We start from the raw sequence: 23652 nt of genomic DNA on the forward strand, positions 1-23652 counted from the left end.
CTACTCTGTGCATGACACAAGTAATTTTTCCAACAATTGTTTACAGACAGATTGTTTCACTTTTAATTGACTATATCATATTTCCAGTGGGCCAAAAGTTTACATACATTAAGTTAACTGTGCTTTCGAGCAGCTTGGAAAATTCCAGAAAGCCAATTAGCTTATGATAGGTGTGAGAGTCAATTGGAGGTATACCTGTGGATGTATTTTTAGGCCTAGCTTCAAAATCAATGCCTCTTTGCTTGACATCATAGGAAAATCAAAAGAAATCAGCAAAGACTGCAGTAAATTAAAATTGCGGACCTCCACAAGTCTGGTTCATCATTGGGAACAATGTCCTAATGCCTGAAGGTACCACGTTCATCTGTACAAACAATACAATGCAAGTTTAAACACCATGAAACCATGCAGCCATCATACTGCTCAGGAAGGAGACAAATTCTGTCTCCCAGAGATGAATGTAGTTTGGTGCAAAAAGTGCAAATCAATCACAGAACAACAGGGAAGGACCTTGTGAAGATGCTGGAGGAAACAGGTAGACTAGTATATATATCCACAGTAAAACGAGTAAAGGCTGCTCAGCAAGGAAGATACTACTGCTCCAATACCACCATAAAAAGCCAGACTACAGTTTGAAAGTGCACATGGGGACAAAGATCTTACTTTTTGGAGAAATGTCCTCTGGTCTGATGAAACAAAATTTGAACTATTTGGCCATAATGACAATCGTTTTGTTTAGTGGAAAAAGGTTAAGGCTTGTGAGCTGAAAAACACTATCCCAACCATGAAGAATTGGGGTGGCAGTATCATTTTGTGGGGGTGCTTTGCTGCTGGAGGGACTGGTGTACTTCACAAAATAGATGGCATCATGAGGAAGGAAAATTATGTGGATATATTGAAGCAACATCTCAAGACATCAGTCTGGAAGTTAAAGCTTCCTCGCAAATGTGTCTTTCTAATGGAAAATGACCCCAAGCATACCTCCAAAGTTGTGTCAAAATGGCTTAAGACAAAAAAGTCAAGGTATAGGAGTGGCCACCACAAAGCCCTGACCTCAATCTGACAGAACATTTTTGGGCAGAACTGTAAAAGCATGTGTGAGCAAGGAGGCCTACAAACCTGACTCAATTACACCAGTTCTGTCTGGAGGAATGGGCCAAAATTCCAGCAATTTATTGTGAGAACTTTGTGGAAGGATACCCAAACCATTTTACCCAAGTTAAACAATTTAAAGGCAAATACTAACAAAGTGTATGTAAACTTCTAAACATTGGGAATGTTATGAAAGAATTTGAAGCTGAAATAAATCATTCTCACTATAATTATTCTGAAATGTCACATTCTTAATATAAAGTAGTGATCCTATCTGACCTAAGACAGGGAAAGTTTTCTATGATTAAATGTCAGGAATTGTGAAAAATTAAGTTTAAATGTATTTGGCTAAGGTGTATATAAACTTCTGACTTCACCTGTAAAGCGATCTTCAGGCTGTAACGAAAAGACAAAGCCAAAATGCAAGGTTTCAAATTCTCTGTTCAGTTGATAAGCAACTTTCCAATTTTCATGTATCTAGTGTTACCGGTCTGAGTCAAACAGGTTTTGCAGTAACAGCTTAGTCTTATAAAATCCACATAAGAAAATATATCAGAAATGAAAACATTAATAGTGCAGCACTCTTCTTAGTTCTTTCGACACAATCTGCCTGCTTCCAATGCTGTAGAGACTTTGTGTTAATGTCTGTGAGTGTATTGTGTATTCCTTTAAGAAAAAAGTGCTTGAGCGGCACATGATCCACCTCTCGCTTAGCCGAATTCGGCTTGTGTCTGTTCGGACAGAGGCCATGTATAACTACAGTGTGCTGTGGAATGGTCAGAGCGAGTGCTGCTTGGCAGCGAGTTTGCGTTAAAATGTCTGTGTTGGTTTGAAAATAAGTTGGAATTAGATTATCGGTAGACTGGAAGGAGTTCTGTGTTACATGATGCCCCTGTGTTCAGAAGAGAATAAATCACGCTTCGGAGGGCTCTTTGGAGGGAGAAACAATCATGATTATTCATGTTAGTAGAACACGCCCTAAACAAGCTGTGGTGAGGTAATGAGACTGAGAGGCATAACCTGATAAAAAATTCTGGTGGTTGAAATGGTGGTTGGATTGAATAGTTAATCTTTGTTTCTCTCGCTTTATATAAAATGGAAATATAATGGCACGAAGCCGGAATGGCGCCCGTTCGCAGAGGCAGTTTGCACTGCTCACTGGGTGGAAAGTTTAGATAAGAGAACATATGAGCAGCCGTAGAGAGCTGTTTCAGATTTTTAAAAACCCGAGGCAGCTAGTTTGCGGAAGCAGCTTGACGCTATAAACTGCTTGAATAGAACATAGAAAGTAAGACAGGGTCAAAAATATAACACTTAACGTGGTAGCTGTCAATACTGCTACTGCTAACATGTCAATAGAGCTGCTGTGGCAGCTTCTGTTAAATAACGAGATTGTTTGGATGGAAGAGCTTGTTCTGGTGGAGCCGAATCCTTTGCAGCGAAGTAGCATCCGATGATCCTACTGCCTGGGTCTGTTCATGGGCAATGGGCAGGGCTGAATACACTCTCATGTCATGAGAGTTGTTACAGCAAGCAGCGGCTTAAATACTCCTGCTCGGGGGCTGTAATTTGACAGATTAAAATTAACATGCTCCTCCCGAACCTCTGTTAATTAACTCAATTTGTATAGGAAAAAAGTTTTGTTTTACCAAGTTAGATTACTGGTTACTGTTTACCGGTTTGCAGAGGCTTCTGCTGGTTCTTAAAGCTGCTGTTTTAAGCTGTCAGCTACATTTTCTTTGTATGAGGCTGACATTCTTATAAGAATAATGCACACCAAAAAAAAAAAAACATTCTCTCATCATTTACTCAACTTTATGCAGTATCAAACTCATTTGACTTTCTTTCTTTTGCGGAACACAAGCAAAAATATATTGATGGAGATATGAGGTGTGTGTGTCCATACAATGCAAATCAAAGGGGTCCTACACTTTCAGCAGTGCATGTGCAGACCATGTGTACATGTAGAATCTCTTTGTTTGTGTTCCACAAAGTTTGAGAGCATTTTTGGGTGATGACCTTTGATTTGGCCTGCCTTGCCATAGATGACAAGAGGGAAAAAATTGAAGAAAAAATATGGAATTGATGCAGCTCTTCGTTTTTAATGAATCTTTTTGTTTTAACATTATGCATTAAAAAAAAACAAAGCTTATTTGAAAAGTAGAAAGTATAATTTTTGTATTAATTTATATGCATACTTCAATGACCTTTAAATACGTTCTGTCTGAAATTTCACTCCTTTGGCTATCCCAGGTGCCACCCCAAAATCTTAATTATGATTGGCTCCAAAGTCAGAGTTGGACATTCGATACCGCCAGACACAACCTAGTTGGTTTAAAACAGAGTGGGAACTGAAGCAGTGTCAAGAAATTACAGGTAGTTAGGTGAACTCGCGGAACAGTGCGTACAGTCATCCGAAATTAAATATAGCTTGAATGCGCACTATATGTTGTGCAGCATTTCACATCCATATGAACACAACCATGTAAGCGCACCCATGAAGCGGGTTTGATATTGTCAGGTGAAGGAGCATTTCAATATAAACAGCGTTTCCATACGACAAGCACTATAAGTGACCAGGACTCTTAAAAATCCCTTTTCTGACCTGCCAGCTAGACAAAAATGGTAAAGCAGTAAACTAATTCTTCATATTTCATCTTATTCTGGCTAAAACCCATTTTGGGGTGTGTATAACATCTGTGTGAATCAAACTGTAATTCGTTTGTCAAACGCGAGGACATCTCGTTTACTTGCAACTAACTGCCTAAAAACAGACAGCTGCAAGTTTTTTAATAACCATCGGATATAATGCCATGTTTCGGCAGGTTCTTAATCATAATCATATTTTGGAGTCAACAAAATTAATAGGCCTCTACATTTTTTAATTTGCAGAAATGTGCTTCACAGCTTTTATTTCCATTCATAATATAATGCATTCAGCCTTAATCCATCTCCTTTTAAGAAAAGAAGCAAAAGTACAATTCAAGTTTTTGAAATCACAACAGGAAAACAGTTTTAATTTCAAATAGAAGTAGGCTAAATGCATTAACTACACAAAACCATTTTACAGAATTGTTAATTAAATAATCCTATTAAATTTGGCAGTCCCAATAAATGATAATACTGAGTGAATTCCAGGACCATGTGTAGCCTAGATCTATGATAAGAAATATCTTTAATATCTTCTTTGTCACAAAATAAAACAGAATCCTACTTGATATGGAAGGGAAGCATAGTTCTAGCAGGAAGACTAGCAGCTGTACATAATCACATCATTATCTGGGTAATTCCTAGCCAATCGCATGTAAGCCATTGCTTTATAAGTCTGCTCACAATCTATCACATTGCTGTTTCAGTGTGCTAACACAGCAACCTCCACCACCCCACCACCACCAGTTGAGCCCTGTCCCACGGGGGTAGGCTCCTCGCCTCTGCCTCCTGGGAGCCTCTGCCTCCTGTCTCCGGCAGGACATGATGGTTCCGGATACAACTTCCTCGGACCGCCGGACGGGGCCTACGCCAAAGAGAGAGACATTACTTTCTTTTTCCAGAAATTGTTCCAGATTGCTAATGTAACAGTAAACAACAGGCATATCCATTATCAAGTCTTTTATCTGCAAACGGTACAGTTGTCTACATCAAATCTTAGATTTGTATTCTGCCAAACCTCCCATTTTGATTGTCAGTTTTCTGTATTTGAAGCAAAAGAAGGTTGAGGTGCCCACTGAACCAAAAGTGGAAAAGAATATGAGCAGAAGTGAATCGCCATTAATGCAGAGTTGATGGCTTCTGTTGTTTTTTAGCCTAAGCCAATGAAGTTCAATCATGCATAATATTCATCAACAGTCTGGTACACATGGCGCATTTGAGAATGGCTTTGATGTCGACTGAGGTTTAACTGGAAATTTGCATCCTGATTTGCATCTGTGGAACTGATCGATAAAGGAAGGTAGTGCTTAATACTAATGCTAGCAGTCGTCTCATGGTGCTCTGTATTTACTTTCTGCTGCTTCAACGTGAGCAAGCAGATCCAAGGCATCTAGAATGCATGCAGGGCATTTGTGAGAATAAATACCATAAATCATTCTGCTTTATGGCTTCAGAGACCAGAGGTGAGGAACATTTGGGTGCATTGCCACTGTGTTCATCTCAGATATCTGAGGCAAAGGCTGATAGAGTATTGACTTTTTTCTGATAAGCGGCAAAAGGGATGTGAGCAGGGTGACAAAAACCAAACAGAACATCAGGTTAATATTTGGGCCCTGGGGTACATCATTCTGTGTTGGAGACTTGAAGTCTGGCTTCAGAGGGAGACTTTGAAACATGACTATCTCTTGCAATAAGAGGCACATTCCAGCTTTAAGTTTCCCCTAGACTTTCAAAGGCTTTAACAGCTTGGTAAATGGAAAGTTACAAATAGCAAATATAGTAACCTGCTTACATTTACAAACTAAACAAAAACCACCACAGATTCCCAGAACTCCCAGAACAGAGTAGGTTGGTACAGATTTCCAGATTTGATTAAATTCCTAATCACAAGCATTCAATACATTTTTTTTATCCAAATCCATTCTCCTTTATATGGGTTAACTTCTCACAAAGCTAATGCTGTTAATTGTCCAGGGGACCTTCTAACTAAGTATATTACAAAAGTATATATTTTTTAAATGTTATCATCATCATAAGTGTTTCATATTTTTTGATAAAATTTGAGCTTTTAAAAAATGCACAAATCGTCTCGGGTTACTTAACTGTAACCCTTGTTCCCTGAAAAAGTGGAACGAGATGCTGCGCTTGATTTAGCACTTTGGGAACATCTTTTAGGAGTGACCAGCTGTGAATATGTGTGCAACACGACAATGAAATTGACTGGAATTTAAAGCCTCTGCTGGTGACATCATCAGGATGCGCCGGTACCAGTGACTATAAATAGATGCGCCACAGGTGCATCGTCAGGTATTTTATCTGAAGAGCAGTCCTAGGGCATCCTAAGGTGCGGTAAAGAAGCGCAGCATTTCGTTCCGCTTTTTTAGGGGACAAGGGTTACAGTTAAGTAACACAAGACGTTCCCTATAAAAAGCTGCACTTTGATTCTGCACTTGATTTAGCGCTTTGGGAACGAGTATACCCACGCCGCCGCACTGCAGATGTCTGGACCCCTTATGGTGGTGTAGTTTGTGCTCATAAGAACGCAAGAGGTCTCAGACATGAGCTTGTGATGTTGACTCAAGGACGTAAGAGCCCGGAGTGGCATGAACATCCAAACTATAAAATCTTATGAATGTATGAGGAGAGGACCAGCCTGACGCATTATAAACATACTGTAGAGGGACAGATTCAGCCAAAGCTTTATAGGAAGCGACCCTCCTGGTAGAATGAGCCCTGATACATACTGGCGAAGCTTGACCATGTGCCTCATAGGCCAGGGCAATAGCATCCCTCACCCTGGCCTATGCAATAGCATCCCTCACCCAATGTGACATTGTTTGTTTGGTGGCGGCCGCTTTCCCATTACGGACCCCATGACAAACTAATAGTTGCCCTGACTTACGACATTGGCTAGTGTGGTGGACGAAAGCCTGAAGGGCATGGACTGGACACAGTTTGTGAAATTTCTCCTGATCCAGCATTGTAAATGGCGGGGGACAGAAGGCTTCAAGAGTGACCAGATGTATGGCCGAGAAAGGAACCATAGGCATGTAGTCAGGATGAGGATGCAATATTGCTTTAGCCATTCCTGGGGCAAAATCTAAGCAGGATGGCAAGACAGACAGAGCCTGCAAATTCCCAATTCTTTTTAAAGAAGTAATCGCCATAAGCAAAACCATCTTGAGAGTCAGAAGCTTATCAGATGCTGACTGGTTCAAAGGGGGTCTCAAACAGTCCCTCAAGGACTATCGCTAAGTCCCATGAAGGGATCCTGGTCCTGGATCCTGAGGTCTCAATTGCATGGCCCCAAGAACGAAGTGAGCGAGCAGAGGATGTTTCCCCTATGGCATCCCGTCAATCAGGGCGTGGCAACTGATATAGCGGCCATATAAACCCTGAGGGTGGTGGGGCATGTGCCTGCTGATAATTTTTCCTGCAGAAAGTCCAGAATTGAAGCAATCTGGCAGTTACCTGGATCTGTATTATGTGCAGTGCACCATCTTTCAAAGACACCCCATTTATTGGCATAACTTCTTCTAGTAGAGGGAGCCCTAGCACTCAGAATGGTCATGATAACTTCAGGGGCCAAACATGAAGGTTCCACAGCTCGGGCCGGGAATTAAATATCGTCCCCTGCGCCTGAGACAGAAAGTCCCTCCTCTCCAGAATCGCTCAAGGCGAGCCGTCGAGGAGAGACATTATCTCCGAGAACCATACCCTGTTCGGCCAACATGCCGCTATCAGTAAGCGGCAGGACCCTTGCTAGTGAACTCTGGCCAGAACTCCCGGGAGCAGAGAAACCGGAGGAAACGCATACAGGCGCATTTTGGGCCATGTATGCGCCATCGCGTCTAGACCCAGGGGGGCTGGGTGACTCAGAGAGAAGTAGAGGGGACATTGCGCAGTCTGTTGGGAGGCGAAGAGGTCCACTTCCGCTATGTAAAATCTCAACCAGATTTGTCTCACTACCTCGGGGTGGAGTTGGTATTTTTGGTCTGGACAGCAAATCCGCTCCCACATTCAGGCATACAGGGATATAAACTGCTCTGATTGACAGGAGCGTGCCCTAGGCCCAAAGGAGAAACTGCCATGCCAGTCTGTTTAGCTGGCGTGACCGTAGACCTCCTTGAAGGTTTATGTAAGAGACTGCCGCTGTGTTGTCCACACACACCAGGACATGGCAGCCTCTCAGATACTGGAGGAAGTACTTCAAGGCCAGAAATACAGCCATCAATTTGAGACAGTTGATGTGCCAATCGAGCTGATGACCCTCCCATTCCCCTTGAGCTGGATGACCACTTAAGAACGCTCCCCAGGCCGACAGGGAGGCGTCTGTCATTAGCAACTTGCGATGGCAAGACGCACCTAGATTGGGACCCAAGGTGAGGAACCGGGTTCTGAACCACAGAGAGGGTACGTAGCCCATGGCACGTAAACCTTATCTGCCTTAGGGTACTGGCCCTTGGATGAAATCCTCTGGCTTTGAGCCACAACTGAAACGGTCTAATGTGCAGAAGGGCCCAAAAGGATCACCGAGGACACAGATGCCATGAGATCTAGTATTCGTTGATACAGAAGAACAGTGCTCAGGGTGTTCTGAATGGTCTTGATTCGAGCGGGAGACAATTGTGCCCACATCGTGATTGAATTCCATATGATCCCCAGATATGTAGTTATCTGAGTAGGAGAGAGAACGCTTTTCTTGTTTTTGAGTCTCAAATCCAGAGAAACCAGATGAGCAAAAATGATAATCCTGTGCTGTAATGCCAGTTCTTGTGACTGTGCTAGTTTCAGCCAATTGTCTATATAATTAAAAAAAGTTTCAACCATAAATGTCTCTCCATGCTGTCCAAAGCAACCATCGACCAACCAATGGCGTGAGCCATCTGTTTTGTTGCATGGAGAGACAGATCCGTGGCTCAATGAAGCTCTGAGAAAGCCTCTTTGTCGATCATACTGCCCGCACTCAGGTCCTTTAACAGATCAGCCTGGTACGCCTGTAACACTGTCATGGTGTGTAGGGCAGCACCAGCCTGACCTGCTACCTGATATGCTTTCCCCACAAGTGTAGAGGTTGTCCTGCACAGCTTTTTGGGGAGAGTATATTTTTTTAATGACGATGATGAGCCAGGTGAGAGATAACCAGCGAGTGTCTCTTCTACCTGCGGCATCAACGAATACCCCCATCCCTCAGCACCCACGATGGTCGAATATGCCAATGTTTAAGGCACAAAGATGCGGGAAGTAGAAGGTTTCCCCCATGAACGAGAAAGCTTATCATGGAGGTCTTCAAAGAAGGGAAGGGACTTATTTTGTTTCCCTTCCCCTGGCCACCAGACATAAATCTGTCCTCTTGTTTAGAACTTTTGGGGGTCTCTCGTTCATGTGTCCAGTCTAACTGTAATCTGGCCACCGCATGAGTAACCACCTAGAGTAATTCCTCAACCACTTTACTATCATGTGAGGAACTCAAGAGATTCAACGTCCCCCTCATGAACCAAAGAGGCACCTGGGCACGCTTTGAGATCATGAGAAGGACCGGTTGGATCTGGAGAGAGAGCGAGCGATAGGGATGGACCCATCTCTCGCTGCTCAGCCAGATCCATATGAGAGCCCCACGATGGAAGGGTAGGTGCTGGCTCTCAGAAGTAAGTGAGATGAGTGCAAAGCATTTTCACTGTAAACAACTCGCAATGCTTGCACCCGCCCCGCCCCAATGCAAGAGCAGCATACTCTTCCCCCAAACACACAAAACAAAACTGGTGTGTGTCTGCTTCATCCATATGGGGTAAACACAGAAACACGCACCGTTTGCCTTGCTTATTGCTCATATTTAGAAAGAAAAAGGTTTTTTGCACACTGCCTAGCAAATCTATCTCCTATCAGAGGAAAGTAGAAAGTTTGACAGACAACACATACAGAATGGTCTGAAGACAAAAGACCTGTCGATGCACCTGTGGCACATCCATTTATAGCCCCTGGTACCAGTACATCCTGATGATGTCATCAGCAGAGGCTATAAATTCCAGTCAAATTCATTGTGGTGTTGCACACATATTCACAGCTGGTCACTCCTAAAAGACGTTCCCAAAGCGCTAAATCAAGCGCAGCATCAAAGTGTAGCTTTTGATAGGGAACCCTGTATTCCAACAATGACAATTGCAAATCAATTTAAATATTTAGTTAAACAAGTGCCAATACAGTACTGCCAAAACTGTCCTGTATCTTTAGGACTACTGTCAGTTTAGCAAGCTTCTTGCAGAAACATATCAGTTGTGAGTATGTGAGTAATATGTGAGTGATTTGCACATATTGTAGAGAGTTGTCACATAGAGTTAAAGATGGATCTTGGGATTTAAGAATCAGTAGATAGATCGATATAGAGATCATACAAACGAAGATTACAATGCATCTGCAAATCAATATTTTTACCCAGCCCTATATCAGAGTATAGCAGTTGAATTTATAATATATCAGCACACACATCAATATATATTATGTATTGTTAAAGTCAAAATAACTGTTGATTTAAATAAACATATACTTTTTGATTCACCAACAACCCTATGAAGAACAAAATCATGAAAATAAATAATGAAGAATTAATATTTTCTGCTATTTTTTCCCATGCTCTTTAAATCTGCGTAACTTGCTTTCCACCGGTGGCACCAAACAGCATTGTCAAAATAATGATAGTTTCCCAACATTTGCGCCCTGCTCCTGATTCCTCTGGAAGACACCTTACAAATGGCTTAAAGTTCACTCTGTTCATTTTAATATTGAAAAATTACACACTTTTAAAATATAAGGACATTTCTAATGCATAATTTACACACGGTTAGTTTACTTCTGTTTTGACGAACGGCACAGTGGCAGGATCTTTTGCAATGGTGTGAGCAAAAAGGGGCTCAGAGTGTGTATTGGGAGAACATGTATTTTCCAAGTAAACAAGTTCATTCCAGGCGGGAAGTTGTGCTGGACTGCAGCAGTTTTGTCCTGGTAGAGGATTATGGAAAAAATTTACTGTATATTTTAAGGTAACTACCCGTTAATCAATAAAGTTTTTTTACTGTTATACTGTTTTACTTTTACTGTCTTTTACCGTTAAAATTGCAGACATGTTTTGCTGTGTTTGGCAAGGATATGGTATCTTTTTCATCGTGGAGCTGCAGATAATATTTACTGGGCAAGTTACAAATCATGAGGTGTCATTACAGGTGTTCCGCTAGCATGGTTAACCAGAATTAGCTAATCGTGCTAAGAAATCCAGATTGAAAACAGTTTGTAATGGTACCCTACCAAACCGCGTTAAATGGAAATGCTACTGGAATGGTATATAACCATGTTCAAATATTTATGAATATGTCAAAAACATTCCTGCTGAACAAAATACGAGGCATCACTGCAAGTTCAGTAGCTTTTGTAGAACTGGCATTATAAGACATGTTATTTTTATAGAGCGAACAGGCTGTCTCTTTCCCCCTACTACCTACAGTTTACTTTCTTTATTGATTTATTTCAAATACTGTATAAGAGTGAAACTAAAGAGACATGCTTATGTCTGGGAAGTGAAAATAAAGAACATGCCTGCCATCTACTATCATTGAAAACTAGCTCAATAAGCCAGTCTGACAGTTGCTTAAAACAGTTTACCTTTAATGAGAAAGTGGAAATCTGCTTCTGATTTATGCCAGAGGAACAAGTAGCTGACAGGGTGATGTTGACTAAATAAAACTGGGGCATAAGCAATAGTGAGGTGAAAATGGTTCAGGTTACTGTGATGTGAAAAAGCTGGTGATGGCAAATTGGAAACTATTATTCAATTGGTAGCATGTTGAGCTGGACACCATAACTGAGGGTTAACAAATACTTTGATGTGTGATAAAGGCTCTGTTGCCAACATTTAAAGCTCATTGTCTGCAGTTACTTTTGATGTTTTGAATATTTTAATTAATTAAATAGTCCTTTTAATGTTTCCTCGTACAGTAAATGAAATACAGGTGGTGCGTCTCCTCTGGACTATTAATTAGGTAAAGGGCCACTTTACTGTATGAATTCTTCCTTAATATGTTTCTACAGGTTTCTACTGCAGCAGTACTTTATGAATTATTCCATATTATGTTTATGCATAAACAAAGAAAAAAAGTAGGAGATAGAAAATGTCTTTGGAGGACAAATCTACTCAATGTAATGTCAGTAATTTTGAGCTAAGTAAACCTTTTTTTCAGGAATGAAAACGAGGCTGTAAGGGATAAACTTACAGTCTCTTCAATGGCATACACTATATGAAAAACCTATAGAATACCCTAAAAGTCCTAGAAGTTCTTTTAAACAGTTTTCTGGATTTGTTGTTTACTTTTTTTTTTCTTCAAATGTTTTTATTATTATTGTTATTGATTAACAATTAACAGTAATTTAAAGAACAATGCAACCCATTGCATTGACTGCAGTATATATAAATAAATCGTTTTTTACTGATGAAAATATGTTAGAAACGATGTATTGTGATACAAATGCCAACTTGTATCCGATGCACACTTTTTTAAATCATTGCATCGCAACGTTAACTTTTATGCCGATGCACCAATGCGAATCGGTGAATCTTACCATCCCTAATATATATAAATAAATAAATAAATATATATATATATATATATATATATATATATATATATATATATATATATATATATATATATTAATGTTTCATTTAATCTTTAGCTTTTCTTCTTTTTTCTGTTCTAGCACTTTTTAACTATATAATCAATGTGACCCCCCAAACACACACCTACATCAACTAATGAGTGGATCACTCAGCTCACCAAGCACTACATACTGTCTTCATCTTCACCACAGTGAAATGAACATGTTTACAATGTTGTTATTGTTGTTGTTTAGGTCATTCATTGCAAATGATGTGAATGCAAATGTAGTTCAACTCCGTATTTTTGTCCTTATCCCGGTTCTTTCTCTCTGTTTTCCTTTTAGGACATGGATGTTGCATCTTCTCCCTCCTGTTGGCTGACCATGATGAACTGTTCTGTTTTTATGTGGTAAGTTACTCCATTATGTCTGTGAGAACTAAGGCTGATATGCCCTGTGGGGACTAGAGGGGTAATACATATGCTGGAATGATTTGTTATTTATTTTGACTATCCATCCTAAAAAGGAGAGCACAAAGAAAATATAAACACAAGGGAAATGTCACAATATTTTTGTAGCCTCTTTTGTGTCTTTTGTTGGTCAAGAATTTTAAAAACCATATTTGCCATGCTCAGAGACAAAGATTAACAAGAGCACAGCTACATGGTGAGGTTTTGTTATAGATTGCCACAGACTGCTTCTTGAACTTCTCATCTCCATAATGTCAAACTGATGCAATTTCACATATCTGCTAATTAATTTACCCATGTTTGGCTTCAGTATGAGGATTCCATAGATGCCACAACAACAGGATGGTTGATTATATGATTGGTTTGTGCATTTCTTCATGATTGAGCAATGTGACATGATTCTGTATATACAATACATTAAATGTGTCTCTGCTGTTTATATGAAGTCTGTGAAAAGCTGATTAATTATATTGAACTTCATGATGGACCAGTAAGAATTTTTTCAAACTTCCTTTATCAGTGTACGGTCATAAACGACCTCAGAATAAAATTATTGACATGGGTAGATTTTTGCCAATTACCCTAATTTAGCATTGTATTTAAACACCAGCGTTCATATAAATGTTCATTTCATCACAGTGATTTGGTCACGGTGAATGTCTGGGAGTGAAAAGAAGGGTATGATCTGATGGCGAGGTCTGTAGATTACTACAAATGTAAAAAAATTAACATGGTGAATCTATGTTTCTGTTGTAAAACTAAGGTTATTTTTTCCAATTTTAGGTTTGAAGTCGGCATGAAATAAAAATTCACCCTATCTCTATTCTAAATGCATGTTATTGATCTTATTGGGAATGATTCATCCATGCATATGTTTTATTTTTATATGTATCGTGGTTGTGTTCGAGACATTTCACTACTGAATTACTGAGGTGATCACTTATGAGTACAATGCTTCCGATACCTCTGGAGTTTATTTATATTATTGTATGCAGTTATCTTGTGATGCACAGCACGAGTAAGTGTTTTTTTTCCCCCTTTACATTTAGTGTATTGTGATTCAAAACTTTAAAATATGGTAACTCGTTTTTCAACTTTTACATTCTTTTCATAAGCAAAGACTGTAATTGTGCTTGTGAGTTTTTGTTGTCAGTTTGATCATAACTGTGTTGAGATCGCTGCTCAATTTCACCGATAACTGGCTCTGACTCAAGCACCATGGTGGTAGGGGTGTGTGTGTCCACTGCAAACTTGCATTCAGATCTGCCTCCGTTCTGCTGTGCAATGCCCATATTTTCACAATCTAATCAAAAACCAATGGATAAACTCAAATTCCCGCCCCACCTTTTTTTCTTGTTCGATAAGCTATTTCATTAGGAAATATGTCACAATACAGAAGTCAGTTGCAACTTCCATTTCATGCCGACTTTAAGGATAGGGGTTAATGTAGTAAATACAATAAACACACTACAGTGATGCCAATAATGTATTTTTGTATTTAAATGTGTGTGCAAATAGTATCTGACACTTTTTTTGCTAGGGTGGAATTAGTATCTTCCTTTATTTGCACCAGGGTCTAAGCATCTGCCTTGTTTTTATCATGCTGGCTACTTTCCATTGACTTCTGTTATTTTCACACAAAACTAACAATATTTTCTATCCCCTATTTCGAAACCTAATCCTCACAAAACCCTTTTGCATTTTTACATTTTTATTAAGGCATTATTGTTTTTATTTTATTATTGTTGCGTTTATTATTTTATTATTGTTCTGTTTATTAAGCTGTTCTCCTCATGGGGACTATTGGCCAGACCCCACAATGTATTTGGTCCCCACAATGTAGGCAAACTTGACCAAGCCATCACCACCATCCTCTCGCCACACACACACACACACACACACACACACACACACACACACACACACACACACACACGCACGCATGCACGCACACAATTAGACTTCAATATGAGATCAGATGAAAATACCTGGACGTTTGCTCAAAGGCAAAACACGAATGAATTTCACTCTAACCATCAACTTGCTTCTTATTTACATCAGAAAATGAAGATGAATTATGCCACTGGGCCAAAGGTTATTTATTTAAGCGCAATAATGCAAATGCATTTTCACAGCAACTCTAAATCACATTTTCTGCCCTCAGCAGCCTTGGGCTCTTTCGTGTTCACTAATACACAAGGTCATAAAATGATGCAACGAGACAAGAACCTGCATGTTGGTTATGCATTAGGCAGCGGCAATGATTAGATGTTGAATCTATGTTATTATTTTATAGTGACACATAATATTACCATGCCTCACATCTCCTGCCTGCCACCTGAGCTGTGTTTGGCTTCACAAAGCATATTACAACATGTCCTGACATGCAAGGCTCATCCAATTGATAGGAAAAACCTGAAGCTGATGGCTGATAGACATTGGAGAAAATCAACGCTGAGACTAATCCAAACCATTGTGCATGGACAGATAAGAGAAAACAGAATAAAATGCTGCCAGTGCTTCGTCGAGGAGGATGCTGGGATATCAGCCATGGTACTTGTGAGCACCAACTGAAGCCAAGCGTTATTTCAGTGTCCTGTGCCCCCTCATTTTATTTAGTATTAAACAATTAAGGCCATGCTAAATCTAAAGCAGTGTATTCAGTCTCAGCAGGTCTGTGTGGACTGTGAAATTTAGAAATGGTAGTTAAACCTTGCTAGCACACAAAACGTTGTTTTAATTTACAGTTACAAAAGGAGTGCACAAGTTGCAAATGGGAGCTCACCATAAAGAGATATGTGAATGAGTACTCATGAATGTGTTTTCGCTGTTTAAATGAGCGAAGCTGCAAGAACAAGAGTATGTGTATTAAAATAAACACATTTGACAATGTAAGACCCTTTTTTTGGGGTCTAGTGATTCTAGGCAGATTTATTGCCAGTACTGCATTAGTACAGTGATCATTCCATATAAAAAAATCAATTTAATGAGAGCTGTACTCTCTGAAGAAAGACTATATATATATATATATATATATATATATATATATATATATGTATAGAATGCATACATTCTTGTAATTAATTCCTATAATGAACAATGAATTATTTAAATAACAAGATTTAATTAATGTTTATTCTGATGTTAAGCATTTAAATGACAAAACTCTTTGGGAAAAGCTGAGCTTATAGCGACTCGGTAGCCAGCTGGTACGTGATAGCTAGTGCATGTGGCTCCCATTTCAGGTATCACCAGTTTGAATCCCACTCAGGGCAGGTCGAGTAGGACCGGTGACACTGGTACGTGACCTGTATAGGAGTGAGGTTTAGGGGGTGAGTGTAACGGTAGACAGCTGGTATGTAATAGTTGTGCAGTGTGTAAACCTCACTCTCCTGCCCTTAAGAGATGCACTAGCAACCAAGGCTAAAGCCATGGCTTTTCTAGCCTCCTTACTAGTGCGTCCGGTTCCCATGCAAGGGATCGCCAGTTTGAATCCTGTACGGGGCGGGTCAGGTAGCACCAGTAAAACTGGTGCCATGACCCGGATGGGAGTGTGGTTTATGGCGGTGAGTGTAACAGTAGACAGCTGGTATGTGATAGCTGTGAAATGTGTAATCCTCACTCTCCTGGCCTTAAGAGATGCACTAGCGACCAAGGCTAGAACCATAGCATTTCTGACCTCCTTGCTAATGCGACCGACTCCCATGCCGGGGTTCCCCAGTTCGAAGCCCACTTCGGGCTGATACAGTATGGCCAGTGATACCTGCACCCCCACAACGTCGTCCTTGGTCCATATTTTAAATGTCACTCTAATGCCATATTTCAGAGGATGTCAATACTTTGCATTAAGCTAAATTTTAAAATGAAATGAGGTGAATATGCTGTAATAATTTACTAATTTCTTTTTTATTTAATGTTAATTGCCATAGGACACAAATGGAGTTTGTCGAATGTCAGAGCTGCAGCTAAAATAATGTGAAAAGAACCATACAGTCTCTGTTTGTGCACTTTATTCCAGATCTCTCGAGACTGTGTGATGGCTTTGTGTGAGTCTTTATTCAATAATCATGGTCCGCCTTTGCCTTAACAGAGAAATCCTGATCCGCAATAATCTAAACATTCAGAAATTACCATCTAAATAAGAATTACATCACATTTGATATCAGCAGTGTCAAATATCTTGTGACCAGGCATTTTACATTTCAGATGGATTTTTTGGATGAGATGTAACTGCCTTCCTTCATGGAGGGGGACAAGAAATAGCACTTATAGCGAAGATAAAACAAAGCGATTAAATATCAAGGTTAGCGATTAAAACATTAAGTTTCACTCTTTTACTCACACTGAGCTCTCATATAGTTTCAGAAGACTTTAAATGGAGCACGAGTCATTTGGAAAACTTCTATAATGCTTTAGTGCAATTTTTGGGAATAAATTAATTTGACTGTAGTTTATCTGATTTTTATGCATTTGATATTGATATTTGATGTTAAAGGTTGAGGCATAGGTTTTGGGTTAAGGGATCTAAAATATCGATATGGTAGCACGATGTAAATCTGAATATTGCCGAGCCTATTACAGAACCACACTGAGGTGAGAACGAAAAGATTTTAATGCAGGCAAAAAATCACTGTCTTCGTCATGAGACTGCCCCTGAGCTGTTGAATAGTTCTATGAAAACTCCTGTTTGGAGCCCTAGAGTTATAGTATGGCTACCACTGACCTACACTCCCCCTGATATCTTTTGATCACACTGGCACCCCTTTTCTTGCATTGCCATACTCAACTGTTTTATATAGGTCTATACCATTTACCTTATAGATTTGCATGTGTCCTGTCAAGACTCTTCAAAACCTAATGCATTCATTTTAATGACAGCTCCTTAAGTATTTGAGTTGAGCCATGAATTTTCACTACTGGTCATGCTATTAAGATTTAAAGGCTTGTTCTATAATCCTCTTAACCAAAGGACGAGGACCATTAAAAAAAAACTCAAGTTTTACTGTGTTTGCGTTAAATACGCTTAAACACATATAATTCTCAAGTTGACTGTTATTATTGAAAATTTTTATCATATATAATAAAATCATGCAGAGATAATACATCGTACAATGAGACACTAATCAAGGAAGTTCAGCCTCCCTCATCAAATAGTTTTATTATTTGCTTGTTGTACCAACGTTCATTTCACAGAGGAATACATGGATTTACTATCCACATTATGTTCTCACCCAGCCCTACTGCACTGCTGCCACAGTAAACTCTGGCCCTCCTGGTTACCTACAATGCTCTGATGCATCTTAAAGGGGCAAGATCAGACTCTGATCGGAAGCCGTAAGGTCAGTGGCATGTCACAAGGAAAATAACCCCCTGATGTGTCCTGTAATTCTCCCCAAGGCTCTGCTCCTTTGTGCTGACAGGGAGGGAGAGCTTGTGGAAAGCCTCTTAGCTCTTCACAGATCCACACAAACCCAGACAGATAATGTGTCTTTTCGGCAAGAAGCAACAAAAGGTCCTGGCACTTACAGTATTTATTATTTAATTCTACTGTCTGACTACTCTGCTGCCCATGCCATTTTTCATGGTGCAAAGAGCTTGAAGAGGGTTTGCAGAGAGCTCTAAAGAAAAAATAATTTTTAATGTTTACACATATACTTTTGTGGTTGATGCCAGGAAGTTATGTCAAACACATTGCTATGTTTGGAGATAAACTACAGACAGGCATATGGTATTAGTTTTTGTTTGCTGATTCTTTTATTGTGACATATGAATCTGAACCAAAACACTGTAGAGTTTGATTGGATGTAACAACATACAGTGTATGCCCTAGAAAAAAATTGTAACCTCCTTTTTTTAAAGTTTAAAAGCTTATTTATTTATTATGTTGCACAGTTTTATGGTTGCATTTTATTTATTTATGTATATGTAGATGGGAGGATTCAAAATCAATATATTTTTTTACAAATCTGCTTAAAATTTCCCCAGCCAACATTTTTACCAACAAACATTATGTTTATCTTATCAGTCATCAGTAATAAAAGAAGCCCATTTTTAATGCCTGTCAATTTGCTCACTTTTTCAACGTTTAATGCATGTGATTGTACATTTGATTCATGGCTGCTAAGCATCAAACACTACATTTAAGAGTATTTTAGGCACTTGCATATCCCAGGGGTTGTTTGTTATTTAAATGACCTTTTATACCTTTTTTTTTTTAAACCAGGCCTTTTGCATTTATATATATATATATATATATATATATATATATATATATATATATATATATATATATATATATATATATATATATATAAATAGGGCAATTCTCCCTATTTCGCAGTAGTCGGTGCGCAAGAGGCTTTCACTATAGAAACCGCAATGTCCTCCACCATTTTGAACAGTACTTTTTCTCCAATGTGTATACTCCAGCAAGAGGTAAGCACCTTGCGTTTTGTAATTAATCTGTCTGTTGTGTTTCTCAGCTGTGATGAGCCATAATGCTAAAGTTGTTCGTTAAAAGCCATTTAAAGCTTTAAAGCACAGCACATCACCACTAAAAAGCACTTAGATCATAGTTTGCAAGTAGAAAGCCTCATAACATGGATAATCTTATGTTAATGTTGTAAATAGAGGGTGGTAGTAATGGAACAAGGTAGATGATGCATACTGTATACAGTATAGTATACTATGTAGTATATTATGAATGAATGAATGAATTAATGAATTAATTAATTTTAAATGTATATAGCACTTTTTCTGACACTACACTCACACTTTACATAGGGAACAGGGGACTCTCCTCAACCACCACCAGTGTGCAGCATCCACCTGGATGATGCGACGGGAGCAATAATGCACCAGTACACTCACCACACACCAGCTTTTGGTAGAGAGGAAAGTTATTGAGCCAACTAATGGATGGGGATTATTAGGAAGCCATGACTGATAAGGGTCAATGGCCATATAGCTGCATATACCAAAAAACACACCAATGCATTGCTGTAACTCAAAAATAAAGAAAATACACTATATGGACAAAAGTGTATGGACACTTAAACACACCCTTATGTGTTTGTTAATTTTAAGAGACTTTGAATTAGTGAGTGGTTGTTCCTGCCTAACAGCTTCCAATCTTCTAGTAAATGTCAACTTCGTATTAGAATGTGGCTGTGGGGGATCTGCTCCCATTCAGACAAAAGAGCATCAGTGAGGTCAGACAGGTCTCAGTTTTTAGCAGGCCAGTCAAATTGTTCCACACCAGAATTAGTAAATAATTTCTTCTTGGACCTCACTTGCACATAGGCATTGCAATGCAGGAGGGCCCTTCACAACAGAAAATGGTCCTCCACAAACTGTTTTTTTGGCCATGTAATGTATATTTCAAACACAGAAGAGCACAATGACAGTTTCCAAAAACGCTTTTTTGAATTTTGTTTCTGGGGTTTACTAGAAAAGACAGACTGAAACAGGCTGTTGGAAACTGCTCAGTGATGGCAATGAAAATAAGAATTGTCTGCCTGTAGCCTCAACAAGATGATATGTCCTCATTTGAATGACTTAATTTTTTGGGAGCAGGCAAGTGATGTGGGTGATGCACTTCTACCAAGAAATAATCATCCAGATGCAAAGATACATGTAAACATATTCAATCCCTGGGCAAACCAGCAGTCTGTGAAATTATGTGTCATGATTTCGACACACTTGACTGGAGGGGATAGAGATGTAAAGTGCGTACAGAACATGCAGGTGGTCTCTTGATGATTTCTGCCATGTTTAAGGGGGCATTTTCTGACACAATCTGTTTGCATTGCTTTTCACATGATGTTTGGAAGCATGATAAAAATGGTTTCAAGCTATTTGGGATTATTAGCATTGAAATGGTGGAAAATATGAAGCCACAGCAAAAATCTGTATGTCTGTTTGTTCATGTGTGTGAGTAAACAATGATATGTTTTGATACAATATTGGTGAGGTGTGAGATCTTGTTATGGAGTATACATTATGTCTGCATAGTTTCATAGGGATGTTTCTCATGTTTTCTATCTGAAGCTATAAAGACCAAGACTTTTACTTCCGTAACATTTTCTCCATCCAGCCAGCCATTTCCAGCCAGCCAGCCAGCCATTTTCAGACGTTTCACTTCACACAAATAGAGTGCATTACCTGCAGTGCTTTCTCCATGCATGTTTGAGGAGCCAGGAATGCCTCAGAGGGGTTTGGATAAGATAATAGAGGTGTGTGTGTGTGCGCGTGTGTGTGCCTGCTTCACCATATCACTCCACACATATGCCTTGGAAGAGAGACTAGCAAGGAAACATGAGACTTTTATACGCTGTTAATTAACAGCTAATGTACCTCCATGCCATATATTTTAGAAACAGTCAGAATAAGTTTACACCCTGCACTGACACAACATATTCAAAGTGCATTATGTCAAATTTAGAATGTTTTCAAACACTGACAGAGCGCTGGACTACAAATATTTTGTAAATTAGATGAAATGATTTACAGACTTGATCAACAGTGAGCAATAGAAACAGTGAACAAATAACTGGCTACTATTTCAGCACCATGGACAGCTAACGTGAAGCTATTTCAGAACCACGGACAGCAATTTCTTTAGAGACCATAAGTGCACAGATAAAGAGCAGCATATTATATAGGTTTGCATTAAATGAGAGTACAATGTTTTTAAAGCAACTGAATTATTCTTTAAAACTTACAATGTCCAAAACAGAAAGAAAAATATCTAAAGAAAACGGTATTTTCTGTGGTAGTTGTGCTATAAACCTATTAAACAGTTCTGTATCTCAATCACTTCCTCTTCAATCTAATGCTCATTGATGATTTTACACAGAAAGAGATACAATGATTCAAAACATTCTATTAAGTCATAGTAACTTCCTCACATTTCCTTTTTGTGATATAATCAATCAAAGGCTTGCATACAAATGGCAATAGAAAGATAAGACCTGTCAAACGATTGTGTGCAATCAGTACTTTGTAAGCTCAGAAACAAACACCAATCTTGAGCAATCTCTTTCAAAGTGCAATCGACAGGCAAAAGGGCAAAACCAGGCAAGAGGTAACAACAAAACCGTTCAGAAGTGCAGGATAAACTGCAAGACGTCGCAAAGCATTGAATGAACCACGTGGTCTTCATAGGTCATGTCTAGAAAGTAACTGCCTCACGTCAAGATTCTCACGCATTTGCGTGCTGTTGATGCTTTCGATTCTTTCACAGAGATGTTAAGTGTGTGAAACTCATGAATATTAATTAGATTATGCACAGTGAAATATTATTTTCAATTGTCTTATAAATAGTCGTTCTTGATGTCAAAGTTCTCAAATAAATATTTTACATTATTAATTTGATATTAATTTGAATCAGCTCCAAATCTGTTCCTATCTGTGGTGAAATATTGTTAGCTTGTGGTAAAATACAGCAATTGACTGTGTTGTTGTGAGCCTAACTGGTTGGTTATAGCGCCTGATCGCCACATAGTTTAACACACACTAACAAATTGGAAACTCCTGCTCAAGAATTGGCAATGTTCCCAAACTCCCATGCACATGATGGAGAATGTACCAACCACTTATATGTTAACCCTGACCTAAGTAATATGAACTTATGTCAAAACATTTCCTAAAAATATGGGATGCAATATGAGATTTTAAGAAGAAAATTATTTTGTATAATTTTTTTAAAGTTATGCATGGCATGTGTGATCATTATTGCAGGACTCTTAATAATAATAATAATAATAATATCATCATCTAGAAGAAAAAAAGCAATTTGAAAGGGGTAACAAAGACAGTAACACTAACAAAGACCATAAAAGCAACTAAGATGTACAAATTTAAACATAAACATTACCAGTGGTACAAACAACAGAACAAAATGGACAGAACATAATACAGTACTACACACAAATGTGTTCATCAACTTAGCGTGACTTGATACTTTAAGAGACGTATTTTATGCTCTCCATCATTAATAAGCTGAAAGATGTGTAACAAAAGAATCAACAGGATGGTCATGCACAAGAATCTTGATGTGAGACAGTTACCCTCTAAACACAACCTTCTTCATAAAACCAAACAGGAAGTATACAACAGTTGAAGCTAATATCTGGGTGAAGGTTCCCTCTGGTGGGCTGGGGGAGAAACTGTAGCCTCAGATGTTACATTATCACATGCAGTCTGTGGTGGATTATGACAGGCTTTTTCTTTTAATACCTGTTCTGTATGGATGTGGAAAAGAAACCACTCAACCAAAACAATTTCGCTGAACAGCCACTGTTCTTAAAGAGACAGTACCATTTTAATGTTTGTTATACATAATGTAAACTCAATGTAAATACTACCAATTATGCATACAAAATCCAAATATTTAAAGGGGCTATAATAAATTATTAAATATTTTTACTTCATCAAAAACTTTAAGTATTGATTAATTTAACAAATACAGTAGGCTCCTACAGTATTTATGCAAGGGTTTGGTGAAATTCAGCAAAGAGTTCAGGCAGTTTTGGGTCATGCTGTTATATCTTTTCTAACTCATCTGAATGATGGGGTGTGTTCCATTCAGACTGATCATCCCTACACCCTATTTCCTTCCTTTACCCTCCATTGTGAGAGCATTGAAGGGCTGAAATTTTCTGGGGCTCAAAAATAGTGGTAATTTGGTCATTTTTGGGGAAATTCTGTTTGGAACGAGCCAACAGCTTGGCTATCAGTATTATTCTCCCATCAAAAGCCCTGCTAAGGCATGATTTAGGCCTTTTAAAGTGTCCAA

General features: G+C 38.9%; 1 protein-coding gene across 2 annotated transcripts in view; it reads left to right on the top strand.

Annotated features, from left to right (window-relative positions):
• LOC127617328 (leucine-rich repeat and immunoglobulin-like domain-containing nogo receptor-interacting protein 2) overlaps nucleotides 1-23652 on the top strand; it is a 417692-nt gene that overhangs the window by 67257 nt on the left and 326783 nt on the right. For both annotated transcript variants that reach the window (XR_007967305.1, XM_052089311.1), the window contains exon 2: nucleotides 12730-12794. The gene's annotated coding sequence lies outside the window, so the exon portion shown is untranslated. The remainder of the gene's footprint in view (nucleotides 1-12729; nucleotides 12795-23652) is intronic.

This window comes from Xyrauchen texanus, chromosome 23 (genome assembly GCF_025860055.1).
Source record: "Xyrauchen texanus isolate HMW12.3.18 chromosome 23, RBS_HiC_50CHRs, whole genome shotgun sequence".
NCBI classification, from domain to species: domain Eukaryota; kingdom Metazoa; phylum Chordata; class Actinopteri; order Cypriniformes; family Catostomidae; genus Xyrauchen; species Xyrauchen texanus.